The sequence below is a fragment of the Schistocerca piceifrons genome, chromosome 6 (assembly GCF_021461385.2).
Source record: "Schistocerca piceifrons isolate TAMUIC-IGC-003096 chromosome 6, iqSchPice1.1, whole genome shotgun sequence".
Taxonomy (NCBI): Eukaryota; Metazoa; Arthropoda; class Insecta; order Orthoptera; family Acrididae; genus Schistocerca; species Schistocerca piceifrons.
In genome coordinates this window covers 293,804,130-293,829,867 of record NC_060143.1, presented here as the reverse complement: position 1 = coordinate 293,829,867, position 25,738 = coordinate 293,804,130, and the positions used below count along the sequence as shown (strand labels likewise).

Here is a 25,738-nt window from a genome sequence, read left to right as displayed (position 1 = left end):
TAGTTTGGAATTATCCCCCTCCTTCGCTTGTACTTCCCTTATCGTTATTTCTGAAACGTCTAAAACTTCATTTGCTGAGGTTTCTGCTGCCTCAATAGTTTTTACTGGTAATGAAAGTATTTGCAGTTGACTGTGTATAAAACAGAGCCGAATCAGTGGCTGAGGATCGCTAAAAATTGATTTTTAGGTACTATGGCAGTTTTTCTTGAGATAAAAGATTTTAGTCTCTCGTAAATACTGATAGTACTGTTAACAGCCGGTTACAAGGAAAGCTGTCTACTTTTAACCCTATCAAGCACCTGCTTATGTTGACTTCAGAAAACTCGCAATGCGCTTTCGGTTCTTCAATACGAACAGTTTAAATGTGTAAATACTGTAAGAATTTGTTTATAACGGTTTCTAATTCTACCGGGAGAACATCAACACTGGTTTTCATCGAAGAACTGAACGAACGATGTTTCAAACACACCCGGATCATCTTGTAAATCTTGAGTACACTGTACAGTTCACCGCTCCTGTTCTTCAACCGTGGTAATGGGAATGCTACACGATTCACTTTTGAGACGACACCAGTTAGAAAAATTCAGAGGACTGAGGTCAGTTAATGTTGAAAGCCAAGGTACAGGCCACGCTCTGCCCATCTATGGAACGTTACAAGACGTGGTCTTGCATTAGCAGCAAAATGTGCCAATGCCCCATCATGCATGGACCCTGTTCTCCAGCATTGGCCCATGGGCGAAACTGAAGCCTAATTAGGTAAGCACTTAGTCGAAAAGCTTACATTTCAAATGAATTTGTTTTATCTTGCAAAAGGCTGATTTGTTGAGCTATGTTTGCTGAAATATGTTGTCTTTTATTATTCTTTACTCTCTTTGGTGCCAGCTTTCGCTACAGTTATATCGCCATGAGAAGTAGCTAATAATTTCATTTCTTCTCTTCTTTCAGGTGAGTTACAGTACAGTTTTGAAGAGATGTAGTTGACAAAATCTTCCATGAGGTGAGTAGCCATAAATATATAGGATTAAAAATCTTCTTTATAAAACGTCACTCAAGCTCTGCATTCAACAAAGCTATTGAGGCATTTCAAGACATGCAGTGTTAGTTACTGAATCGTAAGACTGGTTTGATGCACCTTGTAAAGAGTACTGCTATCACTGATGTCATGACGTATAGGTATTGTGCTCCTTACTTATCGCTGGCTTCTGGAATTTTGCGAATCGAGCGCCCCTTTTCTACAAGGGAGCATTGTCTTTCCGCACAATGACAACAGTGCCCCAGCACCAGTAGTCACGCGCCATCTTGGAGTAGGAAGAGGGGTCGGTGTTGAGCTTCCTTATGGAGCGGTGGCGGCACGCTACCGGGCTGCGTGTAGACAGAGTTCGTAGGATGGACGATGCGCAGTGACCAGTTTTCGTCCAAAGCTCTGGGGGAAGTTCATTTGTTTGTTCGGAAGGGGACGCCTACAGTATTTTCCATCTTTTGGTTGGTCGACGATGACAGAATCGAGGCGCACATCCTGCAGTTTTTCTCAATTGATTTTACAGCAACTACCCAGTAAAAAAATTTCAGCTTTTATTTACTTATGGCTTTGTACGTCACGTTCACGATGGTTGGCCATCAGTTCGTAAACGGTCATGGTTACTGAGATACTTACATCGAAGTAAGACACTGCGCGAAATTCGAAAAAGTTTGCAATGAAAAGTAGAGGTCTGTATGATTTAGCTTCTGGTGCATATAACATAATATATTGCATGATACGAAGTGTAGCTAACATACTGAATTTTAGTTTAGATTTTGGTGGAGGTGTGTATTTGTCACCAATCTCGAGAAAACTGATCTGACGTAGCGCACTCGTTTGCGATAGCGCCGCGCCAGTGATAAAGCCAGAGTGAAATATCCACATAATTCCTCATATTTCATAAACAGTTTGAGATATCGAAATGAGATTTTGGCGAATGATAACATAAAAGCACTCCGTCTTCAGGCCACGAGTGCCTACCGGGACCATCCGACCGCCGTGTCATCCTGAGAGGAGGATGCGGATAGGAGGTGTAGGAGGTGCGTGGGGTCGGCACACCGCTCTCCCGGTCGTTATGATGGTATTCTTGACCGAAGCCGCTATTCTGTCGAGTAGCTCCTCAATTGGCATCACGAGGCTGATTGCACCCCGAAAAATGGCAACAGCGCATGGCGGCCTGGATGGTCACCCATCCAAGTGCCGACCACGCCCGACAGCGCGTAACTACGGTGATCTCACGGGAACCGGTGTATCCACTGCGGCAAGGTCGTTGCACCGAATGATAACATGCACAGTGGAAAGTGTTTTTCCATAGGTCTATGGTTATTATGCAAAACTTCATTAACTACCGTATTATTCCACTACGGACATTTCCGACGAAAAAATGGAATTTTTATGGACCATCGATAGCTGGTGAAACAAGAAATGCTATGGGTTTTGGAACAACAAAAGTGAAGACATTAGACATTCATTTTGTACCAAGGATGTGCTTTTCGTAAGATACTGACTTTACTTTTCCTCAGTTCCTCACTCAACAAACTTAATAAGCCACTGTTTCCTAATTCTCCCGCTGTCGTGTCTGAAAAACATTTTAGTGAGTTGAGACTGTAAACTCCAAAAACTGTTCAAATGTGTGTGGAATCTAATGGGACTTAACTGCTAAGGTCATCAGTCCCTATGCTTACACACTACTTAACCTAAATTATCCTAACGACAAACACACACATCCATGCCCGAGGGGGGAGTCGAACCTCCGCTGGGACCAGTCGAAGTGTAAACTCCATTGTGTTTTGGCAAAAGAAGTAGATTTTAACATGGCAGCTAGACAAATGTGTAGGACTTGCTCAAAAATCACCATAAATTATGTTTCTCTGAATGTTACAAATGGTTAACAAGCCAGACGAAAATAAATCGCTTCATTTTCAGTGGAATTCTTTTTAGATACTGACCAAAGCAAAGGCGAACAGGTCTTTTTAAATGACCACAAAACAAGTTTGGTCGCAAGAAGCGGCGCCACCTAATATTTACAAAAAATGATAACATAGGCACTTCTCCTCCAGCACTCAGCATTTCTCCTACAGCACCCGCCACTATCGCTCTCCACACGTGTGCCCTGCCATCCGTGCAGCTACCAGCCACGGTATCCTGCGCTGACTCTAACGTGCTGAAGCTGGCAGAAAGTGGTAACACGGCGGTTTGTAGGAAAAAGGAATTCCATTATTTCGCAGAAAGGCGTGCAGGATTGATTAAGAGATTTACGGTTGATATAGTGTTGTCGTTGAGAATCAATGACTACGTGGAGAAACATATAGTAGAAAGGAAAATTAGGAGACTTCATGTGTTACGTGCAAAAGTAACAGTAGAGTAATTTGACTTTTAACTGTTATTATTCCAAGTGACATTTTTCATTCTGTAATTAAATATCTGTAATGTTTGATAAGTATATGAGACACGTATTTGTATTAGGCACGTTCATTTCATAATGGAGCGTGATCACTACATAAAGCTCCCATACGTGAGTCGAATATTCTGATATCTGCAAAAATGACCTATAAGAGGTAACGAGAGCAGTGAGGAGCTTTATATCTGTCGCCGTGACAGGGACAGTTACTTTTCAAGCTCTGCACACGAGTTTATCCTGCGCAACCCTCTGCATCTCTGCGTAATTACTGGAACCTATGCCCATGTGAACCTGTGCACTGTAGTCACACCTTGGTCTGCCTCTCACCATTACACACCCTCCCTTCCATTGTCATATTAACTATCCTCCATTTGGCCATTTTTCTATTGTCAGTCTCTATGTCTGCAACCATAAGTTATTTTGCTTCTGAAAAAGGAAAACTCATTTATTACTTTCTGATTCTTTCATCATCATATGATTAAATCGAATGTTTTGCAACTCTTGTTTTACGTTTGTCGCTACTCATCTTATAAGTTCATTTCAAGGCGCTGTCCATGACCATTCAGTTGATATTACAAGTCCATTTCATTCTCTGACAGCGTTTTTTAAGGTTTGTATTTCTCATTTCGTCAAGTAATTTAGTACATAGGCAAGGGACTCGGTCACCATTAACATGGGTAAACTATTGTTTGTTTCTCTTCTACCTGTACTTTAATACCTTTTAGAAATTCATACTTGCTTTATTCTGCCACTGCCTCAATGTACAGACTGAATAACATGGGCAACTGGTTGAAAAACCTAGCATTGCCTAGGTACTAGGTATTTATTTAACCAGTTTTCTGTAAGAAACGAAAACAAAAAAACTATGTTAGGGATTTCCTTCAGTTGACTCAGTCGTTGGAGTGTCGTAGTAGTAAAGAATAAATTTATTAAAACCTAATGTATAATGCGGCACATTTTCATGCGTCTCATTATGTCGTCATATTTCCTGAATAATGGTAAGTAGATGGTTCTCACCAGCACAACTATTGTTGCCTGACAGTAAGGATACGTGTACCAATTTTGTTAAAATCGGTCCAGCGGTTTTGGAACAGATGGGGAACACACAAAAACACACACTAACAAAACTTTGAAAAATGGAAACGTCTTGATAGCGCACTTCTTTATTAAGCGTTAGGCGTTTCAAAACTGTATCATCAGACAAACTGTTGAATAAAGCGTAAAAGTTAATTAACGATAGCAAATATGTACATAATGACATAAGTATACTTCAGGGACTCACACCTAGTGAGTACGTGGCTTGCGACCACGGGGTCCCGAGCTGAGTCCTAGCATTGCTTCCACTTACTTATGCCAGGCTCCTCACTTTTATCTTTCCTATTTGGCCACCCTCGGCCAACTCTTTTTCTTTTCCGTCCCTGACGCTATTGGGTTTCGAGGGCTAGGGGTCTTCCATTTCCAACCTATACTCCTACTGAGCCGAATATCTCCAGGGATCAATTGCCAACGGCCTTCTAGGAGGGCGGATGAGCGGCTAGAAGGAAGGGCACTCTCTTGTCCTTGGGGTGGGAAACTGCTGCTAAAGGCGGAGGAGCAACAAGGTGGCCAATGGCATAGAATGGAGAAGGCAACGGGAAACCACTCCATTAAAGACCCGGGCGGGTATCCCAAGTATCAACAGCTTATGATGTAAAGCTCTTTGGTTAAATTCTCCAGAGGTAAAATAGTCCCCCATTCGGATCTCCGGGTGGGACAATTAAAGAGATACCAAAATCCAAAAGCATTAATGTGAGAAGGATAGCAACATGGAACGTCAACTCACTTCTTAAATGTGGTAAACTGGAAAACTTGAAAATGGAAATGAAACGAATGGATATTGATGTACTGGGAGTCTCAGAAATGAGATGGCCAAACGCTGGCGACTTTTGGTCAGGGGATTACAGAATCATACACACTGGAACAGCACAAGACAATCCCGGGATTGCAGGAGTGGGAATTATCCTCAATAAAGAGATGGGGTTAAGAGTAAAAGGATTTGTTCAACATAGTGAGAGGATAATTTATGTCCGATTGGAAACTAAACCAAGAGAGACAATCATAATCAAGTATCCACGACAACTACGAGGCACGAGAATGATGAAATCGACATGATGTATGACCACCTTGAAGAAGTAATTGGCAGAATTAAAGGAGCTGAAAACCTTGTCATCATGGGAGATATGAATGCCGTTGTTGGGGAAGGTAAAGAAGAGGATGTGGCAGGGAATTTTGGATTAGGATTAAGAAATGAAAGAGGGGATAAACTTGTAGATTTCTGCCAAAGAAATAAACTTTTCATTACAAATACCTTCTTTAATCATCATCCAAGAAGAAGATATACTTGGAAAATGCCTGGTGACATTAACAGATATCAAATTAACTTCATATTAGTGAAGCAAAGATTTAAAAACCAAGTTAAGGACAGCAGATCATATACAGGCTGTGATGTGGAAAGTGACCACATACTCGTTATGATGGCGACTGAACTAAAATTCAAGAACATTAAAAAAAGAAGTACATGTAAATGGGATTTGTCAAACCTGAAAAACCCACAGGGCTGCAATGACAGCCAAAGCAGCTGGGAAAAAATAAAAACTGGTATTTTAGGAGCAGCAGAAGAAGTAATAGGAAAATAAAGGACAGAGAAAAGGAAGGAATGGAACACTAATGACCTACTAAATATAATGGAAGAAAGAAGGAAATTAAAAAATTCTGTGAAGAAGGCAGACCAAGAGAAATACAAGAGACTGAAAAACAGAATCAACAGAGAGGCAAAACAAGCAAGAGAAAAATACCTTGATGGTCTCTGTATTTCAGTTGAAGACAACATGAGCAAGGCCTATAAATGTGTGAGACATTGCTTTGGAGACAGAAGAAACAAGTATAGGGCTGTGATGGATGAAAATAGCAATATGTTGGATGACGATGATGAAGTTGCAAGAAGATGGAAACAATATATAGGAAAACTGTACAGCAGACCAGACCTGTCTGAAAACATCATGGAAGAAGAAACAGAAGTAGATGCACACAACATAGGTGAACCTATATTAAAGGAAGAGTTTGAACTAGCTCTGAAAAAATTGAAAAACAACAAATCGCCCGGTATAGACAATATCCCAGCCGAACTTCTGAAATCTGGAGGAGCAAAACTGAATCAGGAGTTGTATAATCTTGTTTTCAACATGTACGAGCAGGGTAAAATTCCTACAGACTTTGAGAAAAACATTATGACCCCCATTCCAAAGAAGGCAAATGCTACAAGATGTGAAAATTATAGGACGCTCAGCCTAGTTACTCACGCCTCTAAAATATTAACCTCAATTATCCTAAAACGCATAGAACAAAAAGTCGAAGCTACACTCTCCGAAGACCAGTTTGGATTCCGGAAAGATAGAGGAACCAGAGAAGCAATATTTGCTCTAAAACTAATAATAGAGAAGCGACTAGATAAGAACCTGAAAACATACATAGCTTTAGTAGATGTAGAGAAAGCCTTTGATAATGTTAAATGGGATAAGATGTTTGAGGTACTCAAAAAAAGTAGGAATAGACCATAAAGATAGAAAAATGATATGGAACCTGTACAAAAACGAGACAGCAGTTATCCGTGGACGGACAAAACGAGGAGAGGTGCAGATGCGGAAAGGTGTCCGACAAGGTTGCGCACTATCCCCTGTTATCTTTAACGTATACATTGAAGAGGCGCTGAAAAAAGTAAGGGAAAATTCACAGACAGGTGTAGTAATTCATGGCCAACGAATAGATATGATAAGATATGCCGATGATATAGCTGTCCTGGCTGAAAGTGAAGAAGATCTTGTAGCCCTACTGAATAGAATGGATAAAGTTATGGGTGAAGAATATAATAAGAGAATTAATAAAGCAAAAACAAAAGTAATGGCATGCGACAAAGAAGATCAAGTGAAAGTCCAAGTTCATGTAGGCAATGAACTGCTTGAACAAGTTGATAAATTTACTTATCTGGACAGTAATATTACCAGGGATGGAAGGAGCAAGGCAGAAGTGAGAAGTAGAATAGCTCAAGCAAATGCTGCTTTTAACAAGAAGAAAAACATATTAACATCTAAGAGTATCAGCCTTGAAATCAGGAAAAGATTTTTGAAATCGTATGTGTGGAGTGTGGCATGCTATGGGTGTGAAACATGGACTCTCGGGACAGAGGAAGACCAGAAGCTAAATTCTTTTGAAATGTGGTGCTATAGACGCATGTTCAAAATAAAATGGATCGACAAGGTCACAAACGAAGTGGTTCTGGAAAGAGCAGGTGAGAAGAGAAGCTTCTGGAGTTTCATTGTTAAAAGAAGAGTGCAATTTACAGGCCATCTATTAAGACATAAAGGACTGCTGAACACAATCATAGAAGGAAAAATACCAAGAGGAAGACCACGACTGAAGTACATGGATCAAATCGTGAAAGATGTGGGATGTAACACCTATAAAGAAATGAAGAGAAAAGCTGAAAGACGCACAGAATGGAGACAAGCTGCCATTGTAGCTGTTGCAAACCAATCCTTGGATTGACCACTACAGAAGAAGAAAACATAAGTGTGGATCTTAGTAATTAATACACAGATATCACAGTTAATATCGTACTTACATCTAAATCAAACTTCAGTAAACAGCTCACGAAAGTGAGCACGCAGACTGAATGTAATACAGATTTCATCTCATATAGGCATATTTGGCAGTGCCATTATCTATTCGGAGATAACCAGTATCAAATTGACTGTGCCGATTAAACTGACTAAGAAGTAAATGAAGCCTGGTAGGTGACGCTAGCGTTAATTGTGGAAATGAAGCTATTGAGTAACTTTACAAACAACTATACACTGCGATGAACTACATGTCAGATCATCGTGAACAACTTGACAAAGAAACATTTATGCTACTTCTATGGAGGAGAAGCCCATATATTGGCGGCATGAAATGTGCGTCGTTACGTAGCGTCATGAACAATACTACAGGGATAGTCGTTAGTCAATAATCAGAACAGAAGACATTTGCAACTATTAACTGGTGGGGAACAGTATAAGTATAAAACCGATATAAATCAAAAAGAAACATAAGTGGTGAAAGAATATGTTTACAACAATAGCCAAATAAAATGTTAGATAAGTATCACCAAATGCAGTTGTATTACAACAGTCGAGCATATAAATGATGTACAACAGAATTATTTAGGTGAGCCTAGATTAGAGACGACAACTTAAAATAAAAATGATTTTTTAATTACTAAATGACTTAATGGTATAGTATTAGATCGTAATAACAGTCTAGTTGTTATCAATTTACAACCATCACAAAATGAAATGTTACAAGAGTGTGACCAACTGTAGTCATATTACAGCACCGCAACATATAATGTATGACATACAGTAGAACCATTTATGTAAGCCAAGATGAGTGGCAGCAACTTGAAATAAAATAGGAGCTAATATTACAGTTTCCTTTTCTCTCTTTTTTCCTTTATTTTATATTAAAAAGTGTAAAGGTATAATATCAGGATGAATAACAGCCTAGCTATAAGAAGGTGCATAAGGACACCCAAAAAAGTTACAAACATGTTGTGGTTGAAGAAGTAAAGTTGGGACCATAATTTGACAAAAATTGATGCCTAGGCAATCGTAATACTGAAATAGTGATCGTACTATTTCGGAATTAATGGATTCCGTTTGGACATGTAGTTATACGGAATGTAATGCGGACGTATACAACACTGTAGAAATGCAGTTCTATATCGAAAAAAAAACGCTCTTTTATATGGTAGCGAAACCCAAACGTTTAACTGTAGTAAGGTTAACCACACTGTAACGTTCGTGTAATGTAACTATTTTCAAGAAGAGAAGTTAAATTTACTGTGCCCATAATGTGGAACCCATGGCGGGGAAACATGCACCTGTTGCAATAAAACTGAAAAGTATGTTAATTAAATGGCATAAAGTACTAATGTTGGTGAAATACAAAGTACAGATGCACTATGCAGCGAGCTACACAGCGAGGCAGGTAAATTCTGCCACCTTCCCCACCTTAATCCTCTACTATCTCATCTAATTCCCATCCCTCTCACCCACAATGAACACCTCTGCATCTCCCATACCATCCGCAAACTAGATTCCAGTCACGCAATTGCCTCCCATCTGATCACCAACGCTGGTATGCTGCTACGCCTTCACAAACACATCTCTCTGTCCCTACACTTACACACACTCTATAACATGTCCTAAACCAACTTCAGTTAACTCCCTCTCCCAGAAAATGAGCAGTTCCGCGATATTTATCCCTCCAACCACCTTTAACTCTTTCCTACATATTCCACTCCACATAAGGACTCATCTCTCTTTTCCCTTTCTATCCATCCCCGTCGCTTTCCTCTTCTAACCACTGCCCTACCCACACAACACGCTACTCATCACCATATGTCTTTTCCCACCGATGTTATTTCCCGCTACTCACCTCAACTCCTACCTATCATCTCCATAGTTTTGCTACCTATCAAAGCCCAATCTTTTTTACCCACATCTCACATCTCAGTGGAACACACTCCCTCCTCTGACAATACTTCTCACCCAGTGCAGGTGCTTCAGATTTTAACTAAACGTACAATGCTTCAGTGTTTTTAATTAGAAGAATTTCACCTTTTTGTGACGTGTTTTCAAAATGTATGTCAATATGTACTTTAATTCAGAATTTAGGATTTTTAATTTAAAATAGAAAAACAGGCCCAGTTTTTGTTTATAATTCTCAATACAATTTTTTTTTTAATTCGCTTGGCTGAAGAGCGGAAGATTGTGCCAGTGACCGCCCACAAACCCGCCCATACAAGGGGGATGAAAAGGAAACATTACGAAGGTATAACATTTGGGTTTTGTTACCATTTGACAGAGCTTATTTTTGTTAGCTATAGTTCTGCATTATCTATGGAAATACAGAACGTTCGCATTACATTCCGTGTAACAACATGTCCAAACGGAATTCATTAATTCCAAAATAGTATGGCCACTATTCAGCATTACGATTGCGTAGGCATCAGTTTTTGTCAGCTAATGATGAACACTGCATCCTCAACCGCAATACGTTACGAAGTTTTTTGGTTGTTCTCACGCTCTCTGATGACTTTACTTTTACAGATGACGTTCCATCTCTCTCTAAGGAGTGCATGTACTGCAAGACAGCTACATAAAAACGACAGAATTCATAGATGACATGGCGTTTGACGGTGCCATACACTGTGATGTAGCCAAACAGTTAAAAAACAGCTGTACTACTGGGTAAATTACCAGCAGGCGTTGCAGGCACGAATTGTTGAGCTGTAATTCGAAGTACTACTCAAGGCACACAATAACACTCAGAAAAAAAACAGTCACACACAAACATGATTGAATACAGATAAGTCAAACTCTGTGAACACATACACACAACACCAAAGAATAGATGATACACCGAAAATACATGATACAAATAGATGTAGAAGCTACAGTAAACCAATGAACTTCATGTCGGGAGGCATAATAAGTCATGCAGTCCCTGCAGAACACAACAACACGACTAGAAATAGCGAAACACAAGAAAAGACTGTTAACAGACGAATGCGATACTGATTAGGAGAATGTAGTCGGTAGTGTCAATAAAAGAAGGTGTTAGTGAAGAGGGAAATGCTGCAGCAAGCGGATCAACACGACCACAGAAGATACAAGATGCCACACCGGTGTCATCTGCCCTTCGAGCAAAATACGACGGAATTATCCCGTACAGTGAAAAAGAAAGGGCAGTCAAAAACAATGGCATGCTGACTACAACAACGTAGAATTAAATTTAAGACTTAGTAGGCAACATCATAAAGATATATTTGTAACGGCGAAAAGACTGCTTATTAGACTACTCCATCCTCTGGGTGGCTATGTCTGCTTTCCGACCACAGAAAAGACAGGATGACAATGAAAACAGAAAACATCCCCACAGGTCCTGAACAACTGGATAGATTATTGATACTTGCAAGTAGCCGCAGAGCGGAGATCTACAACTCTCACCAGATTTAAAAGGACTAGGTGAGGGCTCAATGCAAAACGGACTTCGACTGGTAGACTGGTAGTAAATTATACGTGTGTTTGAAGCGCCTATGAATGTATTACGACTAGAACTCAATGCTAATAGAAGCACTCTTGTAAGTGCGTAATTGCCGCGACTTGCCCTGGACTTGCAAGCAGACATTCTCTGTCTGCAGGAACCCTACACAACAACCCAAGATAAACTAATCAACCTACCCTGGGACGCTGTCGCAATAACTGACAGCCAAACTGTAAGGCCGCTTTAGTGATAATTTTATGCACATTAAACGCCGTAAAGATTTCTCAGCTGTGCAACAGTCACCTGGCCACGGCAGAATTAACAAAGGTTAGGGATACATGGGTGGTCACATCGTTACATGCACATTATAGCGACAATATAGAACCATACGTAGAAATAATAAAAGATATATCACAGTACTCTAAAAATAAGAACCTAATTTTATGTGCAGACATTAACACCAAATCCACATTATGGCATTCTGACAAACCTGAAGAAAGCGGACGGATAGTCAATGACGCTATACAGGAGACAGAACTACGTATAAGTGAAGATGGACTAACACCCACCTACCGGGTAGCAGACGGCTCCAGTAGCAAAAATGACATTACTTTAACAAACAACAGAGCACTAGGACGGGTAGAAAGATGGACTGTACATGACTCTTTGACCACGAACGATCACAATATAATTGAAATTAAACCCACATCAAACAACAACCAAACGATACACAACACAACGGAATTTCCAAAGGGCAAATTGGAATAGATTAGTACAAATTGTACAAGATGGAAACATACACATCATAAGGGGAAGCGTGGATTGTACGGCACACAAACCAACAGAAATAATTCAAAAATCGTAGGAAACAGCCACTCCAAAGATCACAAAAAGCAAACATCGGGAAACGCCCTGGGTAGACGAACTAACCAGACTTAAACGCGACATGACAAGGAAAGGAAAACAGTATCAAAAGACCGGGATACAAAGGGACAAATAAGACTTGCTGCTTATAGGGAAGTCAAAGACCTTTTCAAAAGGACTGTGCTACAAACCAGGAAACAACACTGGGAAAATTATGTGGCCGTACACAAACAACAAAACATCTGAGGGGAACAATACAAGATAGTGACAGAAAAAATCAAGACCCCATTGGCACTAGGCACGCTACGGCAGTATGACGGTACGAGAACAATGTGATGGAGAAACACAGCACACATTTGCCGAATAAACTACTCCCGAAGGATGTCATCGACACACACACACACACACACACACACACACACACACACACACACACGAAGGACTGCATTCAGGAATGAACCACACACCGTATAACACGAATACTGTTACCTGTCCCTTTGCGCACGAAGAAGCTGCGCTAGCAGTAAGAGAGTTAAAAAACAAGAAAGCACCTGGACTGGACAGGATCCATGCAGAAGTGCTAAGGAGGCTAGCACCATAGATCACCCCATACTTAACAGAATTAATAAACGACGCTTTACATTTAGGCCGAGTACCGACAATCTGGAAAACCTCAAATGCAGTAATCGTACGAAAATCAGCAGACAGAGATCTTTCAGATTCAGAATCCTATAGAGCCATATGTCTAATAAACAACATGGCAAAAAATCCAAGAGCGACTCCTGTGTGACCGCCTGCACGCTCCCAGAGCTCTACTGGGACTAAACCCACACCAGTTTGGGTTGAGAAAAGGTAAAAGTATTGATGAGGCAATTAACAGAGCTCTTGAAATTACACAAAATACAGTCAATATATACTCGTCGGCAATTATGATTGACATCGCAGGGGCATTTAATAACCTCTGGTGGACAGCACTGTTTTTGAGGTCACGCCAGATGTAAGTACTCGCAGACCACCCGCAGACCTATACGATAGTCTACTAGACTATTGCAGGGACAGAGTAGTGGAATGGCGTGCGGACAACCAGAACGTAATTAGGAAAATTACCAAGGGTTGCCCCTAGAGTTCGATCTGTGGGCCCATCTTCTGGGACATAACTATTGAACGCTCCTGCAACTTCTGGAAGGGGGCGATAGGACAGTGGAGTTTTCGCATATGCAGATGATCTACTTGTGGTAATAACAGCAAGTACAGGATTCCAGCTAGAAGGAAAGGCGAGTGATGTAATGCAAACAGTAGCACAGTGGTGCGACACAAACAAGCTCACGATAGCGGGAAGCAAAACAACCTGTACGCCATTGAAGAGTCAACTAAGACGAAACCCATCAATAGAAATCGGAGACTGTAACATAACATGATCCAAAGTCACCCGCTACTTGGGCGTACACATAGATGAAAAACTGAACATCCATGAACACATCAGAATCACAATGAACAAGTCAAAAAGAAATACTACACAAACTGGCAAGAATAAATTCAGGATAGCACAGACTCCCGTTGTCAGTCACACGAACCTACCACTGCGCTCTCTTCGAATCAGAACAGCGGTTAGGCGAGGATAGAGAAGCGTCCTATTGAGACCATCAGGGGCTTTTGGCACGACATCGGTCGACGCTGCGTGTTGTGCTCGGAATCTTCCCGACTGATATTACAATCAGATATCGGGCCACTTTGTACTGGTTAAAGATGGGTAGACTAGACCAGGTTAGTAAAATAACTGGCTCACCGTTGAATAATTTGCAGGACCTCAGAAATTGGAAAATTAACGCATGGCAGGAAGAATGGGGGCATGAGTGATAAGGGAAGGAGAGTACACACATTTCTTCCGGACATAACGGAAAGGTTAGGAATGAAACATGCCCACGCTAGCCGTGGCATGTTTCTTGACAGGGCACGGACTCATCCAGATGTAGTTGCGAAGGTATAGGAACACCCGAGCACACAATCCAATTCTGCAGGAAATACAGACACCACAGAACACAATTTTGCTACAACACATACAAACTGAACGCCACATATATGGGGCAACTAGAACGCCAGAACTATGGGACGAACTGAACGCACGCACAGAAAAAATATCAGACGAATTCCACAAAGAATACAGGCGTGCAGACACCATAGTGTGGAGTATAAGCATGAGGACTAAGGCAGAACAAACGACTTGAAATAAATACCCGATACCTAGAAATAAATATCCTAAACCTAGTACAATTATTATCAACAAAATGGACACTACTGGAATAGATCCAAAACTATAGTTAGATATAGACAGGGTCGATGCACCGTCGCAATTCCCATAGGCCAACACGGCACTTTACACCTGTAAATAGCCTAATAAGTTCAGGAATACCCATAGTCTAGCCTGGTCTAAGGGTAGTATTAAAGGGTATTGGAGCCTGAGGATCAACGGCTTGACGTTTAATTCAAAGGCTTTCATCCTTAGTACCCGACTGTAGAGGGACTTCAGATTCGAATGTCTTCCTTTCCTATCTTCTTTCTTTTTTTCTTCATTTTGTATTTCTCTTCCAATATTCCAAACACTTTGTAAAATTTTTTGTTAAATTGGTTTGGAAAAGCTGCCAAAGAAAGAAAACAAAAGAAAAGAAAAATGAAAATAAAATTAAAATTAAAATAATTAACAAATAAACCAACGAATGAAGATCAAAATAATACCCGTCTCCGAGTGGCGGCAACGGGCAACGGTGCGACCGGGTGCCGCGATTGGTGAGGAATTTCCAATCCACATCAGGACCCGTACACCGGCAGTTGGGGTTAAGAGGTCAAACAAGACCCACCGTAAGCAATTAGGTGGCGGGTCGTAAAATAAGGGCGACAAGTGGAAAAAAAGAAAAAAAAGTGTTTTCACGCATCTCCTTAAAGCTAGTCTGTTATACATTTCTAATTTTGTACCTTTACGCCTTTCAGTGTAAAATAAAGGAAAAAATAGAGAAAAGAGCTTGTGTTTTATTTCAAAATGTTGTCACTCGTCTGGGCTTACGTAAGTGGCTCTACTGTGTCATACATTAATATATTCCACTACTGTAATATGACTACAGGTTGTCATACTCTTGTAAATTTTCATTTCGTGATGGTTGTAGATTGATAACAGCTGGACTCGTATTATGATCTAATACTGTCCATTAAGTTTTTTAAAATTAAAAAATCCTTTTTATTGTAATAATTGGTTCCGTTTTATTTCAAGCTGTCGCCATTAATCTAGGCTCACCTAAATAATTTGGTTGTACGTCATTTATTATATGTTCGACTGCCGTAATACTGTTACATTTGGTGATACTTATGTAACAGTATTCTACGTTTAAAGTCTAAAACTGAGTTAAAACGGGTTTAAAATATGGACCTGTGTCTACGCTGCCATTTTGCAACCTCACACATCTACGACACTGGGAGCTAACGAGTCTAAAATGTGTAGAAATACAAGTCTAGGTGATGTTTTTATCTGCTTCGTGTTTTTTTATTTACTTATTTTTATACTGCAAATGTATTTTTATGTCGCGTTACGACTATCTTTTTCTGTTGATCCCTTTTTCTTTACTTGCTATTATTAATGTATCTGAAACTAAAATAAAAATGCATCAAACACAGCCATCCAATAAGAAAAAAAGACTTCGGCCTTGTCCTAGACCTAATAGTTACGCCGCCCTGTAACATTATGTCTACAGTTATGTCATCTTAATTTATTTCCTCCTCCTTTTCCACAATATGCTCCCGAAGTTTCTTTCCTTCCTGTAGGTGTTTTATATAGTCCTTCCACTTTTCACTGTTCGCTTGTTAGTTACTGGCTTGCCATAGGAACTGTCGATATTCATGCAGTTGCTTCTGTTTTCTCTAAAAGTTTCTTTAATTATCCTATAGGTGTCATTTATATTTTCCATGCTGATTCACATTCATTGAACAGCTTTGCATATCTCCTCTAGCTGTATCTGCTTAGCCAGTTTGCTCTTTCTGTCAGCTTCATTTTCTAGTCGTCTGTATTCCATTTGTTTCATTTCCCGTATTTTTATATTTTCTTATTTTCTCCTTTCGTTAGTCAAATTGAGTATCTCTCGGGTCATCCATGGATTTCACCTCGGTCTAGTCTTTTTGCCTATTTTATCCTCTGCTTCCTTTAGAATTTCATTTCTTAAGGATACCGTTCGTCAAAGTATTCCTTTTCCCTTTTCAGGCTGTCAATAACTTCTGGTTCTTTCAGTTCCCAGGTCTCACTGTTATTTCTGCAGTTGTGAGACTTGGATACGAAGTAGGCCTCTATACTACAAACCCAAAGACACAAAGTTGCATAGGCAAAATTTACATAATTTATTTACAGTATTTACCCCCAACCAAGCTAGCAAAAGGCAAGTACACTTAGGTGACGAAAGTCATGGCATAGCGATATGCTCATACACAGATGGCGGTAGTATTGCGTACACAGGGTATAAAAGGGCAGCGCATAGGTTGAGCTGTCATTTGTACTTAAGTGATTCATGTGAATGGGTTTCCGACGTGATTGTGGCCGCACCACGGGAAATAACAGACTTTGAACGCGGAACGGTAGTTGGTGGTAGACGCATGGGACATTCCATTTCAGAAAGCGTTAGGGAATTCAATATTCCGAGACCTAAAGTGTCAAGATTGTGCCGAGAATACCAAATTTCACGCATCACTTCTCACTACGGACAATACAGTAGCCGACGGTCTTCGCTTAACGGCTGAGAGACGTGGCATTTGCGTAGAGTTGTCAGTACTAACATACAAGAAACACAGCGCGAAATAACGATCAAGATCAATGCGGGACGTATTACGAACGTATCCATTAGGACAGTTCGTCGAAATTTGGCGTTAGTGGGCTATGGCAGCAGAAAACCTACTTGGATACCTGCGCTAACAGCACGACATCGCTTGCAGCGTCTATCCCGGGCTCGTGACCGTGTCGGTAGGATCCGAGACGACTGGAAAACATTGGCGTGGACATTTGAGTCCCGATTTGAGTTGTTAAGAGCTGATGGTACGGTTCGAGTGTGATGCAGACCCCATGAAGCTATGGACTCAAGCTGCCAACAAGGCACTGTGCAAGCTCATGGTGGCTCCGTAATGGCGTGGGCTGTATTTACGTGGAATGTACTTCGTCCTCTAGTCCAGCTGGACTTCTTGGAGATCATTCGCAGACATTCATGGGTGTTACGGATAACAATGCGCATTATTACAGTTACTCGCGATTTGTTTGAAGAACATTCTGAACAGTTCGAGTGAATAATTTGGCCACCCAGATCGCTCGACGCGAGTTCCATAGAATATTTAGGGGATATAATAGAAAGGTCAGTTAGTGCATAAAATCTGTGCCGGCAACACTTCCGCAATTATGGACGGCTATAGTGTCAGCATTGCTCAGTATTTCTACAGGGAACTTCAGCGACTTGTCGAGTCCATTGCGTTGCTGCACTACGCCACGCAAAAGCAGAGCCTATGCGATGTTAAGACGTATCCCATGACTTTTGTCACCTCACTATACTTAACTTGTTGTGCTGTATTTACATTTGTTTGTGTACTGAATATTATCTTTGGTTCACTAGTTAGTTGCTTCTAGTAACTGACAATTGTGGCGCAGGCGTCAATGGGAGTCTTCCACCAGGATCAACGACGAGAGTTTCGGTACTGTAAACTCTTAACCTCCAAATTAAACACAAAGTTTTAAAACTTTGTTCTTTACCTTCAACGTTCCCGCGTGGTTTACAAAGTTGGAGCAACGTTAGACGTCCGTCCAGCGTAACATCTATATCTAAACTGATACTCTGCAAATGGCATTTAAGTGTCTGGCAGAGGATCCATCGAATCATCTTCACAATTCTCTATTATCCCAACCTCGTACGGAGAGCGGAAAGAACGAACACCTATATCTTTCCGTACGAGTTCTGATTTCAATTATTGTATTATGGTGATCGTTCCTCCCCATGTAGGTCAGCATCAACAAAACATTTTCGCATTCGGTGGAGAAAGTTGGTGATTGCAATTTCGTGAGAAGATTCCGCCGCAACGAAAAACGCCTTTGTTTTAATGATGTCCATCCCAGATCCTGTATCATTTCAGTGACGCTCTCTCTCCTAATTCGCGATAATACAAAACGTGCTGCCCTACTTTGCACTTTTTCGATGTACTCCATCAATCCTTTCTGATCAGGATCCTACACGGTGTAGCAGTATTCTAAATGAGGACGGACAAGCGTAGTGTAGGCAGTCTCCTCGGTAGATCTGTTACATTTTTTAAGTGTCCTACCAGTGAAATGCAGCCACTGGTTAGCCTTCCCCACACCATTTTATATGTGTTCCTTCCAATTTAAGTTGTTCGTAATTGTAATTCGTAGGTATTTAGTTGAATATAGGGCCTTTAGATTTGACTGATTTATCGTGTAACCAAAGTTTAACGGATTCCTTTTAGCACTCATGTGGATGACCTCACACTTTTCGTTATCCGGAATCAACTCCTAATTTTCGCACCGTACAGATATCTTTTATAAATCGTTTTGCAATTTGTTTTGGTGTTCTGATTATTTAACTAGTCGATAAACGATAGCGTCATCGGCAAACAACCTAACACGACTGCTCAGATTGTCTCCCAAGTTGTTAATATAGATAAGAAACAGCAAAGGGCCTATAACACTACCTTGGGGAAAGTAAGAAATCACTTCTGTCTTACTCGAAGACTTTCCGTCAACTACGACGAACTATGACCTCTCGGACAGGAAATCATGAATCCAGCCACATAATTGAGACGATATTCCATAAGCACGCAATTTCACTACAAGCCGCTTGTGTGATACAGTGACGTCAAGGTAGAGAGCAGACGATGCCCATTTTGTGGCTGTTCCTCTGACGGTGACAGGTGGCAGAGCTGCTGGTTGATGATGAAGGTCTCCATCTTGTTTGAGTTGAAACTAGCCGCCATTTTGTCGCCCAGTCGTCGACTTGATTAATCGCCATCTGAAGCCTCTGTTAAAATATCAGTGCATTATGGCATTTGGAGCTTAAGGCTGTGTCATAAGCATCACCCATGTTGTTCTGGGCACATCTGCTGCATACAACATATGTAGAGCTGGTTCAAGAAACATGCGGTACAGCGGCGGCAATGGGCCAACGCTATGACACTCTGCCGGTACCACGTGCAGGGAAACTTCATCCACCAAAGTAAGTCCACGATTCTAACATGTGTGATGTTGGGACTCTTTGTGTTACCATCTTACGCGGTAGTCCGTCATGCAACACGTAGTCAAAAACTCTGGACACATCGAACAGCAGGTCTCCAAAGATCTCATGGTAGTCGATCGCCTTCATTGCATCGTCCACCAATCGCAGTACTTATTGAGTTGTAGAATGACCTTTCTGGTATCAGTACTGGACATTATATAGAGTTTTTGGCTTCCTCAGGGTCGAGGGGCCACCGCATAAATAGACACTCGGGCATCTTGGAAACTCCAGAGAGTAGCTTATTCGTCGATAGATTTGCAGGGAGCGGGCTTCACACCTATCACTAAGGAAGGTTGAAGAGACGGACTTTATCTCCAAAATCATGCTTCCCCGCCTGCCATAGCCAGCTGCTGATCACTTGCCAACTTCCCTGAAATACAGAGGTGGCCATCATCAATCCTGATCTTTATCAGAATTGATGATGGCCACCTCCATATTTCAGGGAAGTTGCCAAGTGATCAGCACCTGGTTATGGCAGGCGGGGAAGCATGATTTTGGAGATGAAGTCCGTCGCTTCAACCTTCCTTAGTGCTAAGTGTGAAGCTGGTGGTAGACTCTTCTGTTTATGATTGCAGGAATCTTGACAACCTGTGGTGATCAAGACTGACATGTGCTTGGTCCATCGAATCGTCTATTGGCTTTTGCAAAGACATCGGCCTTTGCAGTAGGCTCGCTGAGTGTCATATTTCCATTCGTGCAGTACCTGCAAAGTCCGATGCAATGCTTCTTGGATCACGGACGCGTGCAGCTCTTATCAACAAATCGGGAGTTGTCTGAGAAGGCACCGGATTTCAGACGTCTAGGGTACAACCGATGTGCTCATGAGCCCAGGAGAGGCTCTGTAGACGATGTCGTGCTGTTAGCAAAGCATCTGCATCGGCCGTCTTCTGATATAGCCCATTAAGGCCAAACTTCGCCGGAATGTCCTGACGGATGCGTTCGTCGTAAGTCGCACATTGATTTCTGCAGTTATTTCAAGCTGTGTTGTTTGTCTGTTTGCAGTGACAAAGCTACGTAAACGCCGCTGCTCTCGGTCGTTACGTGAAGGCCATCGGCCATTGTGTTGTCCGTGGTGAAAGGTAACGCCTGAAGTTTGGTGTTCTCGGCACACTCTTGACGCTGTGGATTTCGGAATATTGAATTTCCTAACGATGTTTGGGATGGAAATTCCCACGCGTCTAGCTCATACTACCACTCCGCGTTCAGAGTCTGTTAATTCCCGTCGTGTGGCCAGAATCACGTCGGAAATGTTTTCACATGAATCACCTGAGTACGAACAACAGCTCCGCCAATGCACTGCCATTTTATACCTTGTACAAGCGGTACTACGGCCACCTGTATGTGTGCACATCGCTATCTCATGGCATTCGTCACCTCAGTGTATTTTGGTATTTGGAGTAGAAAGCTGGAGACTGAACTTCTGTGAGAAGACCTCGACCCAACGAAAAACGTCTTTTGTGTTAATAACTGACACCCGAACTCACTTATATTATCCATTCCCCCGTAGCGCGATGACTCAAAACGAATTGACCTTCTTTGAAGTTTCTCGGTATTCTCCGTCACTTCTACCCCACAGTGAGCAGTAGCACTCGACAAGAGTACGGAAAAACACAGCTTAGGTATTTCTTTTACTAGATGAGTTTTTTTCGATTTCCTTTTCCACATTATTTTCTATGTCATTGTTACACTCATAGTTGTTCGGAATTGTAATCCCTAAGTGTTTCGCTGAACTGAGAGTCTACATATTTGTGTGATTTATCGTGCAACGTAACTGCAGGTTAGGGGATCTTTCTCACACCTGCAGCAGTAGCCTAAGATGGAATCTCACAAGGGGACGGCGCCTACTCATCATAACCAGTTTCTTCCGAATTTATGGCATATGCAGGGCTTGGCCCGGAATGAAAGTGACACACAAGTGGAGGTCCAGACAGCCAAACGTTTAGAATAACAGGTGCGAGTCAGACGAGACATGAGCCGGTTACGCTAACGTACTTTCTAAGCAGTGGTTGGCAAAGTACGGAACGGTAAGGCAAGAATCCATGGTATCCAGTCCCAATGATGAAACATTTATTCCCTTTCTTTTAATTTTCAGTTTTTACGTTACTTAACTACAAATAAACTTTAATTCTCAATATGTTATATTTATACACTGAAGAGTCAAAGAAACTTGTACACCTGCCTAATATCGTGTAGAGCCCCTGAGAGCACTAGGAAGTGCCGCAACACGACGTGGCATGGACTCGACTAATATCCGAGACAGTGATGCAGGGAACTGACACAATGAATCCAGCCGGGCTGCCCATAAATCCGGAGGAGTACGAGGCGGTGGAGATCTCTTCTGAACAGCACGTTGCAAGGCATCCCAGATATGCTCAATAATGTTCATGTCTGGTGAGTTTCATGGCCAGCGTAAGTGTTTACACTCAGAAGAGTGTTCCTTGAGCCACTCTGTAGCAATCTTGGACGTGTAGGGTGTCGCATTGTCCTGCTGGAATTACCCAAGCCCGTCAGAATGCACAAAGGACATGAATGGATGCAGGTGATCGGACGGAGTACTTACGTGCCACCTGTCAGAGTCGTATTTAGACGTATCGGGGGTCCCATATCACTCCAGCTGCTCATACTCCACACCATTACAGAAGCCCCTCAGCTTCAACAGTCCTCTGCTGACATGCATGGTGCATGGATCCGTGAAGTGGTCTCTATACCCGTACACGCCTATCTGCTCGATACAATTTGAAACGAGACTCGTCCGACCAAGCAACATGTTGTCGGTCATCAACAGTCCAATGTCGGTGATGATGGACCCAGGAGAGGCGTAAAACTTTCTGTCGTGTCCTCATAAAGGGTACACGAGCGGGCCTTCTCCTCCGAAAGCCCATATCTGGATTGTGTCGTTGACTGTTTCGCACGCTGTCACTTGTTGAAGGCCCGAAGTTGAAATCTGCAGAAATTTGCGGAAGGGTTAAATTTCTGCATCGCTGAACGATTCTCATCAGTCCTCGTTGCTCCCATTCTTGCAGGGCCCTATTTCCGGCAGCGTCGATGTCGGAGATTTGATGTTTTACCGGATTCCTGATATTCACGGTACACTCGTGAAATGGTCATACGGGAAAATCCTCTATCTCGCTACCTCAAAGATGCTTTGTCTCTGATAGAAGCTGTAATCGCCGCAGTGCCTTTTCTTGCAAGCGTGTCCGTATGAACATTGCATCGTATTTCTTCAGAACACAGTTGCTGCAATTTTGTATTAATTGCGATACCTTTTTAGAAAGGTATTTGCAGAGTCGCCATGGAGGCTATAATCCATTATTGCAAAAGTATTTCCAATCTCAAGTTTTTCTTTCCCTTCCATTCCATGCCTTCAATGAAAATATTAATAATTACAATATATTTAGCATTATTTCGGTTTATTTAGAGTATAAGTAACGTAAAAATTGAAAATAAAAGATAAATAAAACTGCCACACTAGGACGCGGCCCAACGACTTTCGTTCGTATCACAGTTCTTCTGTACTCTTTCCGCTGTGCCGGCCGTTGCCTGGAAACTACGCTAACATAAATGCTTCACGCCTCGCCCGACCTGCCCCAAAAATGTAATTTTTTTTTTCTAAACGGTTTTTCTGTCTGGGGCTCCCACTTCTGTTACTTTCATTTCTCCCTATTTGCTGCATGTACCATAAATCTGGAAGAAATTTGTGTTGATGAGTAGGAGCGGTCAGCTAGTCGGCCGAAAAACGCACAAACATAAAAATTGGTCTTTGCATGTATTTTGATGCAAGCTGTTAGCGTTCTTTTTCGTGTTGCTAAATTGGGTACCTTGTCAGCTGCAACACTTACGAAGGTATTTCAGGAGAGCTTTTGTTTTTTACGGCTGCAAAAGCTACAGTTGGGTGCGGAACTTAATAACGCTTGTCTCGTAATTCACGGCAGGATGTCCGGCCATAAACTCTGAGCCTGCTTTAGGAACAGGGCGCAGGAAGGAGAGTTTTCTCCCGGCCAAGAATACCGACTTGGCGGTCCCGACAGGACTGAAGCGTACTGCGTCATTACTTTCTGTGGCGATTACTCCTGAACTTCAATTGTTTCTTTCCCGTTATTAAGGAAAATTTAATAGGTAATTGTCGGATAACGATATGCACACAGGGAACTGGCACTTTCCTTGATGAAAAAAATTGTAAAATTAGCTGACAACCGAGCGAGGTGGCGCAGTGGTTAGACACTGGACTCGCATTCGGGAGGACGACGGTTCAATCCCGCGTCCGGCCATCCTGATTTAGGTTTTCCGTGATTTCCCTAAATCACCCCAGGCAAATGCCGGGATGGTTCCTCTGAAACGGCACGGCCGACTTCCTTCCCTAAACCGATGAGACCGATGACCACGCTGTCTAGTCTCCTTCCCCAAACCAACCAACCAATTAGCTGACAAACAAAAGCATAACGGACAGAAAATTAGTCAGGAGAGCAATGCTAGAGACGTTAATTGAATTCAAAAGAAAAATTTCGCTAACCTTTTTGGCTAAAAGCTCCAAGCATTTTCGTCTTACATAAAGTTAGTAAACGGTTCCACAACATATGTTCGTTCTTTCAGTAGCCAAATTGGCACCAAAATGGTAGATAGAATCGGGTCGAAATACTGAATTCGGTTATCACAGAAGATCGTAATACCGTCCGTCTTTTCAATCATCGCACAAATGCCAAAAGCGTAGGTATCTGGATAACCGAACGCAGATTACAAAAGCAACTACAGTCGCTTATTAATGATAAGGAATCTTGGAGAGGATGATACATCAGGATGTGTCTGCAGAGATTATTCGAAGTAACTTCCTTCCTTTGTAGCAGCAATTTATCATATGTCACTGGAGCAACAAACGTTTCCAAGAAGCGCAGGGCTCGTTCTCAAGACGACAGATGTGAATAATTATAGACCTACAGTAAGCCTGTTAGAAAATTTGTTTTATGTTTTACACAGATAGATACATTCTAAAAGTTAATGCCTTATCGATAAAACCACCCTCGTCTGTCATTGGCAATTCGTTTCAGTTCCATGTCCTCTTCTCGATGTGTTCCAAATACCAGGTTGTTATGATTAAACTTTCCCTATATAACACGTTGGCCAAAGGCCTTGCCGCAGTGCTAACACCGGTTCCCGTTCGATCACCGAAGTTAAGCGCTGTCGGGCTGGGCTAGCACTTGGATGGGTGACCATCCGGTCTGCCGAGCGCTGTTGGCAAGCAGGGTGCACTCAGCCCTTGTGAAGCACACTGAGGAGCTACTTGATTGAGAAGTAGCGGCTCCGGTCTCGGAAACTGACATACGGCGGGAAGAGCGGTGTGCTCACCACATGCCCCTCCATATCCGCATCCAGTGACGCCGATGAGCTGAGGATGACACGGCGGCCGCTCAGTACCGCTGGGCCTTCATGACCTGTTGGGGAGGAGTATTTAACACATTATATGACGGAAACTAATTACCGTATGAGCACCAAACTTGGTAGTATTAATGACCAGAGTTTGGGGTGCATGATGTCCACGCGTCACAGCGCCACCGCCCAGGTCCAACCATGGCTACCAGGTGCCCTGATCAGTCATCATGATTCATAGTCTCGCACACCTGACCAGTCGCAGTGCACTTGTTGACGTGTCAATATGAGCTTGGACAAAAGGAGCAGGGCATTATTGGTGAAGCTCAATTATCAAAACAACAGTAATGCTGCAGCTGCACTTAGAGATTATCGCCAGCTGAGTGGATTACGGAAGGGTCCTCATTAACCACCTGCCGTGCGGAGCATGATGAAGTTCGAATCAACTTGAGAACTAGGCATAGCTCCGGGAAGAGGCCGACGATCGGGTGCACCACAGGTGGTTGATGAAGTCTCTGTTGCTATGGCGGACAACGCTGTGCGCAATTCCCGATCGTCAGGCAGTGCGCGGTCTGTGTCACGATAGTTGAACATCCCGTGGTCCAGTATACGGAAGGTGCTTCGAGCCATTCTGAAATGGTATCCCTACAACATCCATATCGTACAGCAGCT

At 42.1% G+C, this 25,738-nt stretch overlaps 1 pseudogene; it reads left to right on the top strand.

The window, feature by feature from the left end:
* The first annotated feature begins 24,819 nt into the window (after window positions 1-24,819).
* Window positions 24,820-24,937, top strand: LOC124803601 (annotated as a pseudogene).
* The last annotated feature ends 801 nt before the right edge of the window (window positions 24,938-25,738 follow it).